Source organism: Chlorocebus sabaeus, chromosome 12 (genome assembly GCF_047675955.1).
Source record: "Chlorocebus sabaeus isolate Y175 chromosome 12, mChlSab1.0.hap1, whole genome shotgun sequence".
Classification (NCBI taxonomy): Eukaryota; Metazoa; Chordata; class Mammalia; order Primates; family Cercopithecidae; genus Chlorocebus; species Chlorocebus sabaeus.
Genome location: NC_132915.1, coordinates 62,710,130 through 62,723,544, shown reverse-complemented (window position 1 = coordinate 62,723,544; position 13,415 = coordinate 62,710,130). Strand labels below are relative to the sequence as shown.

Sequence of the window (13,415 nt, the reverse complement as noted above, 5' to 3'; positions counted from 1 at the left end):
AGTTGACAACAGGTCAGATCCTATTGAGAGGAGGTCTTTAATTTTCTAAGGCAGAAAACCTGGGTTTCTTCGGTCAACAAGCAACTCTAAGCTTCTTTTTTTTATCCTTAAATATGGGAAATCCTGGACTCAAGGGGTTGATTATATGATATAACAGAAATGATTGTATAAACGGCGGACTTGGAGTAGGCGTTCAATAGATGCTAGTTTTTTCACCCAGAAGGGGCTTGGGAGGGGAAAAGTACAACCTCACCGAACAAGACTAAAAGTGGGCGGACCTTCCGCCTTGCCGAGGCTCTAGCTGCGAGCCGTTGGCGTTTTCCCCGCGCAGGGGGCAGGGCGCAGAGCGAGCCCAGGAACGTGGGAGCAGAACCCCACCCCCCGCCAGGACTACACCTCCCAGCAGGCACCACGCTCCGCCACCTGGCGGGCGGCGTCCAGTAGTATTACTCCTTCAAGCCAGCTTAGTCCGCTTTCCTCCCGGCCTTCCCTCGGCACTAAGGTCTCTAGGGGGTGCGTCTGGGAGCCCGCGGGAGAAAGGCTGAGGTAGGGGTCGCCTTGGCTGTGCAGCATGTTGGGACTCGTGGTCCCCTCGTGCAACGTTTGGGAGGCCAGGCTTGCCCTGAGTGGCTGGACCACATCACGTGATGAGAGAGGCGGCCACAGGGGAGCAACCTGTGGTGCCTTGTGAGGTCATCATGGCGCGACGATGAGCTGCAGTTGTAGGCACCCTGGATGCGGTGGGTAATCCTCTCCTGATGACTCCGAGTACAATACATATTATCAAGTCTCCCTTATTTTTTCTTTTCTGTGGTTTTCCCCACCACCTCCACGCGGTCGGCCTCGCGGGGTTGGGGTGGAGGTGGCAGCTAGAAGAGGCTGCGCGCCGTCTGGGCGGGCTCTGAAGCCGCGCACGAGCGACGTGTTGTGGCTCCTCCTTCGCTCGTGACGCGAGGTCACGTGACGGGTTGGGCAGCCTGTGCCGCCGCCGCCGCTTTGTAAGAGGCACATTGGCAGGTAACGAGCGGCGGCGGCGGCAGCGGGTCTTGAGTCCTCCGAGAGCAGCAGCGGTAATTGCCATCCTGTCCCTCTCCTTCCCTGTTCCAGGGGCCTGAGCGCTGCAGCGTGCGCTTTCTAGTTCTGGGTTCAGCTCGTCTGAACCCCCACCGCCTGCAGACTGCCCTGGCGCTCATCCGTGAGGACCGGGCCGAGCTTCACTCGCCAGCTCCACGGTCCCTGTGTGTCCAGGCCCGGGTGCCCTACTGCCTCTTCCCCTCACTTTGCCTTGTGCTTCTTCCTACTTTCCCCCGTCCGGGTCGGCCGGGCCCCACCCAACCCCAGGGGCGCCTCCCCTCCCCCCTTCGGGTTTCTGCCCTGGAGGGTGTGGTTTTCTCTCCCACCTCGGTGCCTGCCAGTAGACTGGAGCTTCCCCGCCACGCTGTCGGTCCCATCTGATCACCTTTCCGCTTTCACGCCCGTAGCTAGTCCTGGGACTGGCCCTTTTAGAACCCCAACTTCTGCGCTCTCTAATCTTTCCTGGCTTACCCGGAGGCACAGTTCGATTCTACTTCTCCTTTTCAATTCTGTAGGGCATTGGTCTCAATTGGGACTCAGTTTTCCTCCTCACCCCCAGTTCCTGTAGTCTGGTTATATCACAGTTCATTCTTTAGGGTAGGTTTTTGAGCGCTTTGTAAACCGCAAAGCTCAGTCTGTTAATAATACATATTCAAAATGTTATTCTTTCATTGGTGCATTACAACTCAGTTCTTTTTGCCTCTGAATCACTTTCCCACTCGGCTTTTCCACATTTTCCCCGAGTTTTTAGTCTAATTAGTTGCCCACGCTTCTCAACTGTCACCACTCTGGTCTCTAACCCTTGCTCGCTTTAAGGGTTGATCCCATCATTATTACTGTTATTTCCTGTTTGATGTAATCCAGTCATTTACTACCACTTCTGTTGAATATTGTTTTTACCTCACATTCAAGAAAGGTATATGGTTTGCCAGTATTTAGGCTTATAATCTTTCTACAGCACCAGCGTATCCTAACAGTTGAGAGATTTAAAAAAATTGCTATTCATTTTAGAGATATGGTCTCCATCTATTGCCCAGGCTGGCCTCCCGCTCCTGGGCTTCAGCGATTCTTGCACCTCAGCCCCCTGAGTAGCTGGGATTACAGGTGTGCCCCACGGTGCCCAGCTAGTTGAGGGTTTTTTCACGTCTCCATAAGGTATCCAAAGATCATCTTTTATTTGAAGGGCATATAATTAATTTCTTGGGTGAACCCATTCTTATATTCCTCTTCCATTATGACAGCACTTTTTTCACCAAGGGGTATGCGGCTAGTTATTGCATTCCTCACTTTTCGCTGTGAATTGTGTATCCTTTTTAGTGTCAGTTTGGGAAAGGTGGAAGGAAGATGAACATGATACCTGAACTGTCCCGTATCCGACATTGGTGTGTTCCCCTTTTACCTCAGGAAAGGGAATGTATTCCACTCCCTGGAGATGATAGTTTCTTTCAGTACACTCACCTGTGGAGCCCCTTCGCTAGGGCCGACCTTCTACTGCTTTGAAGGCTTCTCTTATCATTAGGCAGAAGTGATTAGTTTCCCAAACTGCCCTTTTGCTTGCTGCCAGTGTACTCCTGATTTTCCTACTTATGGCTAGTTGACATATGTGGCGAGAGATTTTCCCACAGCGCCGACTTCCCCCATTTGCTTCCCTGTTGCCGCTCACCCTCAATAATTATGAAACCTTTCAGAGAAGGAAGGTTTTTTGTTGTGATTGAAATATGCCCGAAAGTGGTGGCATGGGAGAGAATGAGGCCATGGGAAAGGGTTGTGGTAATTACCCCTCCTGTTTCCTGCTGCTCTGGTTTCCTCTGTCCTCCCTTTAAATGTGGGCTGGACCAGCAGTAGTCACATGGAGTTGCCTCTAGAACTATATTGGAACAACAATAACATCTCTGCTTCCCTTTCCTGGTTACTAGTGCAGTCTATGTAGTGATCACCAGGAGTGTCTCTCTTAGTATTAGCCTGAGTGACTTTTATTGTATGGGGAGAAATGGTGTGAGAACATGGAGAATAATAGGTTTATTTCAATATGTACTTGTATCGTGATGGGAACTGGTCCCTGTATCTACCCTCTTAAGTGTAAAATATATGTAGAAAGTGTAAAGCTTTCTTGAAGGTTTGGAGTGGTCTGAAGTGAAGCCTTTACGTCTAAAATGTTAGCTTTGAATTAATTGTTGATTTCCCAGTCCTTTTTTTTTTTTTTTTAAATGATGCCTTACTGTTAAGATTTCCTTTGTTAATAAGACACTTTGTGGGGGTGGGGGTGGGAGTGGTTAAGTATATTATGAAGGGTTAATGCCTGCTGGGAAGAAGCAGTCTGCAGGCATTTACAGATTGTAAAGTTCTCTGCCCTTAAGCAAACCTGTCTTATTTTGTTTATTTTTCCTTGCGAGAAACCTGTATGTCAGCAAATATCTGTTCTTTCTTAGTTGTCATTTTGAGCAAATAGAGTGTCCTTAAAAGCCAAGTGTTATGGTACCCATGGTGTTGACTGGTAAATTAGTAGATCTCTGATAGATTTTAGAAGCAGCTATTTTTTACAAAAAGGAGAGTGGAGATATAACCTGAAGGAAGGCAAAGAGAGTGAGGACATGTAGGGAATATCACCATGTAATCTTTGTGGTAGATTTTGATGTAATTTTGCCCAAACTATCAAGTATTTAGGAATATGATCCTTTTTTTCCTAACTCAATCAAATATATCACATTAGTTTTTACAGTTTTAATGTTAAACCGCTTATGCTGGTGTTTCCTACTGAGTTTACTTGACATTTTTTTAGTTTCTCTCAAAGATGCTGCTTAAAATTTTTTTTTTGTGTCTGGGCGCGGCCGCTCATACCTGTTATCCCAGGACTTTGGGCGCCGAGTCGGGCGGGTCACGAGGTTGGGAGTTGAGACTAACCTAATCAACATGGTGAAACCCTTTCTCTTCTAAAAATACAAAAATCAATGTGATGTGGTGGCGCGCGCCTGTAGTGCCAGCTACTCTGGAGGCTGAGACTTTAGAATTGCTTGAACCCGGGAGGTGGAGGTTGCTGTGAGCCAATTTTGTGCCATTGGACTCCATCCAACCTGGATGACAGAGTAAGACTGCATCTCAAAAAAAAAAAAAAATTTTTTTTGTACTTTTTAATTTTTATTTTTTGCTACCCTTTTTTTTTTTTATTTGAGACGGAGTCTTACTGTCGCCCAGGTTGGAGTGCAGTGGTGCATTCTCAGCTCACTTCAAGCTCCGCCTTCCGGGTTCACGCCATTCTCCTGTCCCAGCCTCCGGAGTAGCTGGGACTACAGGCGCCCGCCGCCACGCCCGGCTAATGTTTTGTATTTTAGTAGAGACGGGGTTTCACTGTGTTAGCCAGGATGGTCTCGATCTCCTAACCTTGTGATCCGCCCGCCTTGGCGTCCCAAAGTGTTGGGATTACAGGTGTGAGCCATGGCACCTGGCTTTTTTTTTTAACCATTTGTAAACAATGTTTGGTAAGTTTTAATTTTTTGATAACTATGCTGGACATAGCATAATTGAATTGTAATCCAGTTAACTATTTGGGTTTGAAGTATGAAATAGGGCTCACGTTAAGGAGTAGAGTAGGTGTTTTATTTAAGACTAGGTGATACTCTTTGTTTATTTGTTCAGAGATGGAGTCTTGCTCTGTCACCCGGGTTGGAGTGCAGTGGTGCGATCTTCGCTCACTGCAACCTCTGCCCACCGGGTTCAAGTGATTCTGCTGCCTCAGCGTCCTGAGTAGCTGGGGTTACAGGCGCCCACCAACACACCTGGCTAATTTTTGTATTTTTAGTAGAGATTTCACCATGTTGGCCATATTGGTCTTGGAACTCCTCACCTCAGGTGATCCGCCCGCCTCGGCCTCCCAAAGTGCTGGGATTACAAAATTAGCCATCACCCCTGGCTCATTTTTGTATTTTTAGTGGAGATGAAGTTTCAGCATGTTGGCCACATTGGTCTTGAACTCATGACCTTAGGTGATCCGCCTGCCTTGGCTTCCCAAAGTGCTGGGATTACAGGCGTGAGCCACCACTCCTGGCTTCTTTTATTTTTATTTTTTTGAGACAGAATCTCCCTCTGTTGCCCAGGCTGGAGTGCTGTGGTGCCGTCTTGGCTCACTGCAACCTCTGCCCCCCTGGCTTAAGTGATTCTCGTGCCTCAGCTTCCCAACTAGCTGGGACTACAGTCATGCATCTCCACGCCCGGCTAATTTTTTTTTTTTTGGAGGGAGTCTTGCTCTGTCACCTGGGCTGGAGTGCAGTGGCACCATCTTGGCTCACTGCAAACTCTGCCTCCTGAGTTCATGCCATTCTCCTGCCTCAGCATCCTGAGTAGCTGGGGCTACAGGCGCCTGCCACCACATCCGGCTAATTTTTTGTATTTTTACAAAAATACAAAAATACAAAAATTTAGAGACAGGGTTTCACCATGTTAGCCAGGATGGTATCGATCTCCTGACCTTCTGATCCGCCCGCCTCCGCCTCCCAAAGTGCTGGGATTGCAGGTGTGAGCCACCGCGCCCAGCTAATTTTTTTTTTTTTTTTTTTTTTTTTTTGAGATGGAGTTTCATTCTGTTGCCCAGGCTGGAGTACAGTGGTGTGATCTCAGTTCACTGCAACCTCTGCCTCCTGGATTCAAGTGATTAGCCTGCCACCATGCTCTGCTAATTTTTGTATTTTTTGTGGAGACGGGATTTTGTCATTTTGGCCTTGCTGGTTTTGAACTCCTGCCCTCAGGTGATCCACCTGCTTCGGCCTCCTAAAGTGCTGGGATTACAGGAGTAGACCACTGTGCCTGGCCTTTTTTTCCCCCTAAAACAGAGAATAGGCCGGGTGCGTCGGCTCACACTTGTAATCCCAGCACTTTGGGAGGCCGAGGCAGGTGGATCACGAGGTCAGGAGATCGAGACCATCCTGGCTAACACGGTGAAACCCTGTCTCTACTAAAAAATACGAAAAATTAGCCGGGCATGGTGGTGGGTGCCTGTAGTCCCAGCTACTCAGGAGGCTGAGGCAGGAGAATTGCATGAACCCGGGAGGCGGAGCTTGCAGTGAGCCGAAATTGCACCACTGCATTCCAGCCTGGGCGACAGAGTGAGGCTCCATCTCAAAAAAAAAAAAAAAAAAAAAAAAAAAAAGCATAGAGTATATGCTTTAAAAAAAAAAAAAAAAAAAAAGATTGGAGCCTGGCTCCATGGCTCCTGTGTGTAATTCCAACGCTTTGGGAGGCTGAGGTGGAAGAATTGCTTGAGCAGGAGTTCGAGACCAGCGTGGGCAATATAGTGAGACCCTGTCTCTATAAAAAAATGTAAAAGTAGCTGGGCATCATGGCATGTACCCAGAGTCCCGTCTACTTGGGAGGCTGAGGTGGGAGGATCGCTTGAGACCAGGAGGTTGAGGCTGCATTGAGCTATGATCCAGCCTGGGTGACAGAATGAGACCCTATCTCAATAAATAAATAAATAGGATCATACTTTGCATATTTGCTGATTTTTATTGAAAAATACAGCATAGTCTGGATGTGGTGGCTCATGCCTGTAATCCCAGCACTTTGGAAGGCTGAGGCAGGTGAATCACTTGACCCCAGGAGTTGGAGACCAGCGTGGACAACGTGGCAAAATCTTGTCTCTACTAAAAATACAAAAATTAGCTGGGCGTGGTGTGCTTGTAGTTCCAGCTACTCAGGAGGCTGAGGCTGGAGGATTGCTTAAGCCTGGGTGGTTGAGACTGCAGTGGGCTGTGATTGTGCCACTGCACTTCAGCCTGGATGACAGAGAGACCCTGTCTCAGGAGAAAAATGCAAAAAACAGCATACATGCCATACTTGGTATATGAGGCATAAAAACATGTAGAGCTGTCAATGTATAATGTGGTTGGGGGTAAAAACATACAGAGTTGTTTGTTTTGGAGACAGGGTCTTGCTTTGTCGCCCAGGCTGGAGTGTCATGGCATGATCATTGCTCGCTGCAGCCTCTATCTCCCAGGCTTAAGCCATCCTCCCACCTCAGCCTCCTGAGTAGCTTGGATCACAGGGATGTATCACCATGCTCAACTTATTTTTCTTTTTTGTAGAGAGGGAGTCTTGCTGTGTTGCCCAGGCTGGTCTCTTAGGCTCAAGTGATCCTCCTGCCTTGGCCTACTAAAGTGCTGAGATTACAGGCGTGAGCTTAACGCCTGGCCCCATATGTAAAACTAAAAAAAAAAATAAGTAAAATGTACAACCAAGAAATAAGACATTACTACTACCTGGAAGTCCCCTGTGTATGCCAGCCCCCAGGGCATTTCTTTTCGCTTTCCTAGAGGTAACCGTTACCCTACATTTTACGTTTACTATTCCTTTGTGGTGGTGTTTTAAAATAGAGACAGGGTCTTGCTATGTTGCCCACGGTGGTCTTGAACTCCTGGACTCAAGTGATCCTCCTGGTTGGCCTCCCAGAGTCCTGGAATTATAGGTATGAGTCACTCTGCAGGTTCTACTGTTCCTTTTTTTTTTTTTTTTTTTTTTTTTTTTTGAGATGGAGTCTTGCACTATTGCCTGGGCTGGAGTGCAGTGGCCCGATCTCAGCTCACTGCAACCTCCGCCTCCCAGGTTCAAGCAAATCTATCTCCTGCCTCGGCCTCCTGAGTAGCTCAGACTGTGGGTGCCCACCACCACGTCTGGTTAATTTTTTGTATTTTTGGTAGAGACGGGGTTTCACCGTGTTGGCCAGGCTGGTCTCAAACTCCTGACCTCATGATCCGCCCGCCTCCACTCGTGAAGTGTTGGGATTATAGGCGTGAGCCACCGCGCCCAGCCTACTGTTACTTTTTTACAGTAATTTTACCTTGTATGTATGTCCATAAGCAACATATGGTTTAATAGTGCCCATTTTCAGTCTTATTCTCAATGTAAAAGTTGTATGATTCTTCTGATGCTTGATTCTTTCACTCTTGCATGCTAGAGATTTATCTATGTTTATTTTATTTTATTTTATTTGAGACGGGGTCTCACTGTTGCTCAGGCTGGAGTGCAGTGGCTCGATCTTGGCTCACTGCAACCTCCACCTCCCAGGTTCAAGTGATTCTGCTTCCTCAGCCTCCCGAATAGCTGGAACTACAGGTGTGTGCCACCATGCCTGGCTAATTTTTGTATTTTTGGTAGAGACAGGGTTTCCTTGTGTTAGCCAGGCTGGTCTTGAACTCTTGACCTCAGGTGATCCACCTGCTTTGGCCTCCCAAAGTTCTGGTATTACAGGCATGAGCCCCTGCACCCAGCCCCCAGGTAGATTTCTTTTTTCTTTTCTATTTTTGTTTTACGAGATAGAGTCTTGCTCTTTTGCCCAGGCTGGAGTGCCAGTGGCATGATCTCAGCTTCTTGGTTCACTGCAGCCTCTGCCTCCTGGGTTCAAGCAATTCTTCTGCCTCAGCCTCCTGAGTAGCTAGGATTACAGGTACCCGCCACCATGCTCAGCTAATTTTTGTATTCTTAGTAGAGACAGGGTTTCACCATGTTGGCCAGGCTGGTCACTGACCCCCTTTTTTTCCCTTTCTTTTTTTTTTTTTTTGAGCTGAGTTTTACTCTTGTTGCCCAGGCTAGAGTGCAATGGTGCTATCTTGGCTCACTGCAACTTCTGCCTCCTGAGTTCAAGCAGTTCTCCTGCCTCAACCTCCCAAGTAGCTGGGATTACAGGCGGGTGCCACCATGCCTGGCTAATTTTTTTTTTTCTTTTTTGTATTTTTAGTAGAGATGCGGTTTCACCATGTTGGGCAGGCTGGTCTCAAACTCCTGACCTCCAGCTATCTGCTCACCTCGGCCTCCCAAAGTGCCGGGATTACAGGTGTGAGCCATTGCGCCCGGCCCATTGATTTCTTATAGTAGTATGATGTTACATTGTAAGGATGTGCCACATGTTGTCTATTCCACTGTTGATGGATATCTGTCTCATTTCTAGTTTTTTGAGATTACCAATTTTACTTGTCCTCATGTGGACATTTGCCCTCTTGCCCCCAACAAACAAAGTCCATTTTCTCAAGACTGTATAACTGAGAGTGGAATTTTTGGTTTGTGTGTAGGGTATGTGTAACTTCACTAAGTAATGCTAAAGTGTTTTCCATATGTTGCACAGTTGTTCTCAGGCTCGTCAGCTGAACCACAGAACACGGAAAGTTGAGTGACTATTTTCTCAAATCTATTGAGGATGGTACATAATGAATTTCATTCTAGATGTTTATGGAAAAAGTTCAGCTTATACACATAGTGGATGCCCTAAGAATTGGGAATTAATTCTCAAAGACTGAGTGGTTTGAGAGTTCTACATCCTTGCCAACATTTTATGTTGCCTTTTCAGTTTTAGCCAATTGTAGTGGGATGTTGTAGATGTATCTTTTATGAACACCACATAGCTGGATTTTGCTTTGTTAAGTTAGCAACTTGCTAACTTCTTTTTAATTAATTAGAGTGTATCGCTATGTTGGCTGGGCTGGTCATGATCTCCTGGCCTCAAGTGATCTTCCCGCCTCAGCCTCACAGAGTGCTGGGATTGCAGGAGTAAGCCATCAGCTAATCTCTTTAACTAGAGCATGGAGGCCATTCATGTCTGTTGTTATTACAGATATTTTGGATATATTTCTGCCATTATATTTAGTCTTCTAGTTGGCTGGACTGTGGGTTTGTTTTCTGTCCTTTTTACATTTCTTTTCTTTTCTTTTTTTTTTTTTTGTTGGGACGGAGTCTTGCTCTGTCGCCCAGGCTGGAGTTCAACAGCGCAATCTCGGCTCACTGCAAGCTCCACCTCGGGTTCATGCCATTCTCCTGCCTCAGCCTCCCAAGTAGCTGGGACTACAGGCACCCGCCACCACGCCCGGCTAATTTTTTTGTATTTTTAGTAGAGACAGGGTTTCACCGTGTTAGCCAGGATGGTCTCGATCTCCTGACCTCGTGATCTGCCCGTCTCGGCCTCCCAAAGTGCTGGGGGATTACAGGCGTGAGCCAGTGCGCCTGGCCTTTATTTTTGAGACCGAGTCTCGCTGTGTTGCCAGGCTGGAGTGCAGTGGTGCGATCTTGTCTCACTGCAACCTCCACCTGCCCAGTTCAAGGGGTTCTTCTGCCTCAGCCTCCCGAGTACCTGGGACTACAGGCATGTGCACCACACCTGGCTACTTTTTTTTTGTATTTTATTTTATTTTTTTTGTGAGATGGATTCTAGCTCTTGTCGCCCAGGCTAGTGTGCAATGGTGTGATCTTGGCTCAACGCAACCTCCGCCTCCTGGGTTCAAGCGATTCTCCTGCCTCAGCCTCCCAAGTAGCTGGGATTACAGGCAAGCGCCACCATGCCCGGCTAATTTTGTATTTTTAGTAGAGACAGAGTTTCTCCGTGTTCATCAGGCTGGTCTCGAACTCCCGACCTCAGGTGATCCGCCCGCCTCCGCCTCCCAGAGTGCTGGGATTACAGGCATGAGCCACTGTGTGTGGCTTGTATTTTTTTTTTTTTTTTTTGAGACGGAGTTTCGCTCTTGTTGCCCACGCTGGAGTGCAATGGTGCGATCTCGGCTCACTGCAACTTCCGCCTCCCAGGTTCAAGTGATTCTCCTGCATCAGTCTCCCGAGTGGCTGGGATTACAGGCATGCATTACCACTAATTTTGTATTTTTAGTAGAGATGGGGTTTTTGCATGTTGCTAGTCTCGAACTCCTGACCTCAGGTGATCCGCCCGCCTCGGCCTCCCAAAGTGCTGGGATTACAGGCATGAGCCACCGCGCCCAGCTGCGGCTTGTATTTTTAATAGGGACAGGGTTTCACTATGTTGGCCAGGCTGGTCTTGAACTCCTGACCTCATGATCTGCCCACCTCGGCCTCCCAAAGTGCTGGGATTACAGGCATGAGCCCCTGCGCCCGGCCTTTTTTTTTTTTTTTTTTTTTTTTTTTTTTTTTTTTTTTTTGAGGTAAGGTCTCAGTCTGTCACCCAGGCTAGAGTGTAGTGGTGCAATCTTAGCTCACTGTAGCCTTGACCTCCCCATGCTTAGGCAATCCACCTTAGCCTCTTGGGTACCTGGGACTACAGGTTTGTGCCACTACGCCTAGCTAATTTTTTTTTTTTGTAGAGACAGGGTTTCATCATATTGCTTAGGTTGGTCTTCAACTTCTGGGTTCAAGTGCTCACCTCAGCCTCCCAAAGTGTTGGGATTACAGGCGTGAGCCACTGCTCTAGGCCCACAAAATGTATTTTTATAGCTTCTTTCCCATCCAGTTGGGGTTTCTGTATTTACATATTGTCACTGAAGTATTTTTATAGCCTCTTTTCCCATCCAATCAGGGTTTCTGTATTTACATATTGTGACTGAAGTACACTACTGAATGATAATCCATTTCGCAAGTGATTGTTTTCTCAATTATTTATCACATATAATTGCCAGTCAGGTCATCTGATAAGCAAGAAATAACTACTGCTGTTACTTAGTTCAGGTAATTTTCATCAATGGTAAGTAAATTGCTAATGTATTGTAGGATAAAATGTAACTTTTTGGGGCTTTTGGAAAGTCTAAAAATATGTATTCTATTACTGCTGTGCCAACCCTAAGTTTTGAAACACTGATGAGAGTTTCCTTTGATTTGTGGGAATGAGGCAACAGTTACATTAGTAAGAACTTAAGGTAGTATATGGGCTGGATGCAGTGGCTTTATCCTGTAATCCCAGCTCTTTGAGAGGCCAAGGCAAGTGGATCACTTGAGGTCAGGAGTTTGAGACCAGCCTGGCCAACATAGTGAAACCCTGTCTCTACCAAAAAATACAAAAATTGCTGGGTGTGGTGGCACACACCTGTAGTCCCGCTTACTTGGGAGGCTGAGGTGGGAGAATTGCTGGAACCCTGGAGGGGAGGCAGAGGTCACAGTGAGGTGAGATCGCACCACTATGCTCCAGCCTGGGCAGACAGAATGAGACTTGGTCTCAAAAAAAAAAAATTAATAAAAAATCAAGAAAAAGAATTGAAAAGAAAAACTTAAGGTAGTATATTCTTTGTTGTTTCTGTGAAATGCTTAGTTTACCTTACTTCAGATTAGTCCTGAATGATGGTTCTCCCTGCGCAAATGGTATATGCTACTCTGTAGGTGTTCACTTGAACGAATATTTATTGCTGCCAGTTGTCAACAATGTTAGATGTTAGAATACAGATGAATAATGTAGGTTCTTGATCTTCAGTTGCTTATATGTTGGTGAGCGGACAGATACAGTTTAAATGTGTGTATAGGATTCTGGGGTACTGCTGACCGTGACAGAGAAAAGCATTGTTGAATTGAGCTTGAGTGTTTGACAAGGATTCCTTGAGCTGGGTAGGCTGAGCCTTAGTTTTCTTAGATTATTCCTATAGAATCAAGTATCAAGGCTGGGCACGGTGGCTCACGCCTGTAATCCCAGCACTTTGGGAGGCCGAGGCGGGGGGATCACCTGAGGTCGGGCGTTTGAGACCATCCTGACCAACATGGAGAAACCCCATCTCTACTAAAAATATAAAAAATTAGCCGGGCATGGTGGCGGGCACCTCTAATCCCAGCTACTTGGGAGGCTGAGGCAGGAGAATAGTTTGAACCCGGGAGGCGGTGGTTGCAGTGAGCCGAGATCACGCCATTGTACTCCAGCCTGGGCAACAAGAGTGAAACTCCATCTCAAAAAAAAAAAGTATCAAATTCCTGAAGTTACAATTAAATTGTTAAAACACTTTAAATTTTGTATTCAGAGTTTAGTTTTATTAGAATTTGCTGTTATTTTGCTTTGTTCTATTTTGTCTGAGACTGGGTCTTACTCTGTCACCCAGGAGTGCAGTGATGCAATGAGGCTCACTGCAGCCTTAACATACCTGGGCTCAAGCGATTCCCCCCGCCAAAAAAGAGAGAAAATGGGCATGTGCAGTATGTCCTTGAGTAAACATGCCTGTGGAATGTGAAGGCAAAAAAGCAGGGACAGTTTAGGAGAATACCAAGGTTGGTTTGACCAAAGTGTAGGGATTGGAAGGAATAAAGAGTTTGGATTTTATTGAGGAGTTGATGGTTTGTGAACAGAAGTTGACAGTTTTTGTTGACAGTGTTTGTTTGTTTGTTTGTTTCTTTATTTTTGAGATGGAGTCTCGCTTTATAGCCCCGACTGGAGTGCAGTGGTGTGATCTCGACTCACTGCAACTTCTGCCTCCCAGATTTAAGTGATTCTTGTGCCTCAGCCTCCTCTGAGTAGCTGGGATTACAGGCATGTGCCACCACACCTGGCTAGTCTTTATATATTTTTTCTTTTTTTTTTTTTTTTTTTGAGATGGAGTCTCGCTCTGTCACCCAGGCTGGAGTGCAGTGGCATGATCTTGGCTCACTGCAAC

The 13,415-nt window shown here is 46.7% G+C and overlaps 1 protein-coding gene across 1 annotated transcript in view; it reads left to right on the top strand.

Moving 5' to 3' along the window:
* Positions 1-962: 962 nt before the first annotated feature.
* UBAP2 (ubiquitin associated protein 2) overlaps positions 963-13,415 on the top strand; it is a 132,630-nt gene continuing 120,177 nt past the window's right edge. Inside the window, exon 1 of the mRNA XM_073021725.1 lies at positions 963-1,070. The gene's annotated coding sequence lies outside the window, so the exon portion shown is untranslated. The remainder of the gene's footprint in view (positions 1,071-13,415) is intronic.